Source organism: Arachis duranensis, chromosome 9 (genome assembly GCF_000817695.3).
Source record: "Arachis duranensis cultivar V14167 chromosome 9, aradu.V14167.gnm2.J7QH, whole genome shotgun sequence".
NCBI lineage: Eukaryota > Viridiplantae > Streptophyta > Magnoliopsida > Fabales > Fabaceae > Arachis > Arachis duranensis.
In genome coordinates this window covers 49,382,499-49,385,753 of record NC_029780.3, presented here as the reverse complement: position 1 = coordinate 49,385,753, position 3,255 = coordinate 49,382,499, and positions in this window count along the sequence as shown.

The following is a 3,255-nucleotide window of genomic DNA, read 5'->3' as shown; positions in this document are numbered from 1 at the left end:
TCAGGATATCAATAATTCTCAGGTTTAATTGTGAAAAGTAAAAGAACATGAAATAGATACTTGTTTTGCAGTAATAGAGAATAGGTTGAGGTTTTGGAGATGCTCTATCTTCTGAACCTCTGGTTTCCCACTGTCTTCTTCTTCATGCACGCAAGGCTCCTTCCATGGCAAGCTGTATGTAGGGTTTCAATGTTGTCAATGGCTACCTCCCATCCTCTCAGTGAAAATGTTCAACGCGCTCTGTCACAGCACGGCTAATCATCTGTCGGTTCTCAATCAGGTTCGAATAGAATCCAGTGATTCTTTTGCGTCTGTCACTAACGCCTAGCCCTTAGGAGTTTAAAGCTCATCACAGTCATTCAATCCTTGAATCCTACTCAGAATACCACAGACAAGGTTTAGACCTTCCAGATTCTTTTGAATGCCGCCATCAATTCTAGCTTATACCATGAAGATTCTGATTAAGGAATCCAAGAGATATTCACTCAATCTAAAGTAGAATGGAGGTGGTTGTCAGGCACACGTTCATAGGTGAGAATGATGATGAGTGTCTCGGATCATCACATTCATCAAGTTGAAGAACAAGTGATATCTTATAATAGAAGCAAGCATGATTGAATGAAAAACAGTAGTAATTACATTAATCCATCAAGACACAGCAGAGCTCCTCACCCCCAACCATGGGTATAGAGACTCATGCCGTAGAAGATACAATAAGAAACGTGTAATGTGTCATGAGGTCAAGATACAATGTCAAAAGGTCATATTAATAGTGAACTAGTAACCTAGGGTATACAGAAATGAGTAAATGACGTAAAAATCCACTTCCAGGGTCCACTTGGTGTGTGCTTGGGCTGAGCATTGAAGCTTTCATGTGTAGAGACTTTTCCTAGAGTTAAACGCCAGCTTTTGTGCCAGTTTGGGGGTTAACTCCAATTTTTGTGCCAGTTTCGGCGTCAAACGCCGGGAATTCTGAAGCTGATTTGCAACGCCGGTTTGGTCCATCAAATCTCGGGCAAAGTATAAACTATTATACATTGCTGGAAAGCTCAGGATGTCTACCTTCCAACGCAATTGAGAGCGTGCCAATTGGGCTTCTATAGCTCCAGAAAATCCACTTTGAGTGCAGGGAGGTCAGAATCCAACAGCATCTGCAGTCCTTTTTCAGCCTCTGAATTAGATTTTTGCTCAGGTCCCTCAATTTCAGCCAGAAATTACCTGAAATCACAGAAAAACACACAAACTCATAGTAAAGCCCAAAAAAGTGAATTTTAAATAAAAACTAATAAAAACATACTAAAAACTAACCAAAACATACTGAAAACATACTAAAATAAAAACAGTGCCAAAAAGCGTATAAATTATCCGCTCATCATTTACCCGAGTTTAGATGATGCAAACTGGCGTTTAACGCCAGCTTTCTGCCCTATTCTGGCGATAAATGCCAGAAGCAAGTTGCAAAGCAGAGTCAAACGCCAAAAACAAGTTACAAACTGGCGTTCAACTCGAAGGAAGACCTCTACATGTGAAAGCTTCAATGCTCAGCCCAAGCACACACCAAGTGGTCCCAGAAGTAGATTTCTCCATCATTTACTCATTTCTGTATCCCTAGTAACTAGTCTAGTATAAATAGGACTTTTTACTATTGTATTTTCATCTTGGTATCTATATTTGATCAGTTTATGCAATCTTAGACATTGGGGGCTGGCCTCACGGCCATTCCTGGACCTCTATCACTTATATACTTTCAACGGTGGAGTTTCTACACAGCATAGATTAAGGGTGTGGAGCTCTGCTGTTCTTCGAGTATTAATGTAATTACTACTGTTTTCTATTCAATTCATGCTTATTCTCATTCTAAGATATTCATTCGCACTTCAACCTGATGAATGTGATGATCCGTGACACTCATCACCATTCTCACTTATGAACGCGTGCCTGACAAACACTTTCATTCTACCTGCGAAAGCTAGAGTGTGTATCTATTGGATTCCTGGTCCACGATGCATGGTTGCCTCTCTTGACAACAGAGCCTTCCATTCTGTGAGACCAGAGTCTTCGTGGTATAAGCTAGAATCCATTGGCAGCATTCTTGAGATCCGGAAAGTCTAAACCTTGTCTGTGGTATTTTGAGTAGGATCTGGGATGGGATGACTGTGACGAGCTTCAAACTCGCGACTGTAGGGCGTGGTGACAGACGCAAAAGGATAGTAAATCCTATTCCTACACGATCGAGAACCAACAGCTGATTTGCCATGCAGAAAACTGTAGAGGACCTTTTTCACTGAGAGTATGGGAAGTAGCCATTGACAACGGTGTGATCGGGGGAAAACTTGTCTCTCAACAAATCTCCATTCGGCAAGTGTACTGAATTTGTCGTCAAGTAAAAACTCACAATAGAGTGAGGTCGAATCCCACAGGGATTGATTGATCAAGCAACTTTAATTAGAGGAATGTTCTAGTTGAGCGAATCCATGAATAGAGTTGATACTTGAATTTCTTGCAATTCAATCTCTCAAATCTTGATCCATAGCCAATTCCTTGGTCAATTGCTCATGAGAAGAGATGAAGTATGGTTACTGATTATACCACATGCATTTCCCAAATCAAGTGTTGAGAGAGTTATAGCCACATACCCATCCACACCCAATTTGGTCCAGCATGAGAAAGCATTTCTAGCTGATCTCTTCATTCCTCTTTCAAGGTTCCGAAGAGATCCAAGTTTGAATAGTTTCTTTTCCAAGATAAAAATCCAATTGGATGAAGATCGAAAGCTTTCAAGTAAAATCAAGAGGAAAGATAGAAGAAGAATAATGAAAACTAGTATTGATCCATCAAATTACAACAGAGCTCCCTAACCCAATGAAAGGGGTTTAGTTGTTCAAAGCTCTAGAAATCAAAATCAAAGATGGAGAATACATGATAAAGCTAGAAGTGCAGAGAGTAAAATACAAAGAGTAGTTCTATTTCCTTGCTCTCCGTCCGTCTTCTTAAACAATTCAAAGCTACCCCTATATATACTACTCTTCTCAGCTTCTAGTTGGCTCTTCAAGTCTTGGGCCTTTGGACCTTGAGTTTGAAGCAGTTCTTTTCTTCATTTGGGCTTGGCTTTACTTGCAGAGAAAAAGTGTGAAGTGGGTAGAGACTTCAGCTCAACACGTTAGGGGTGTTTTAAATTTAGTGACAGTATAAGTTTGAGAACGTTAGTGACAATTAACATTGTCAATAACGTTCCAATGCACCCCTTAGCCTCAC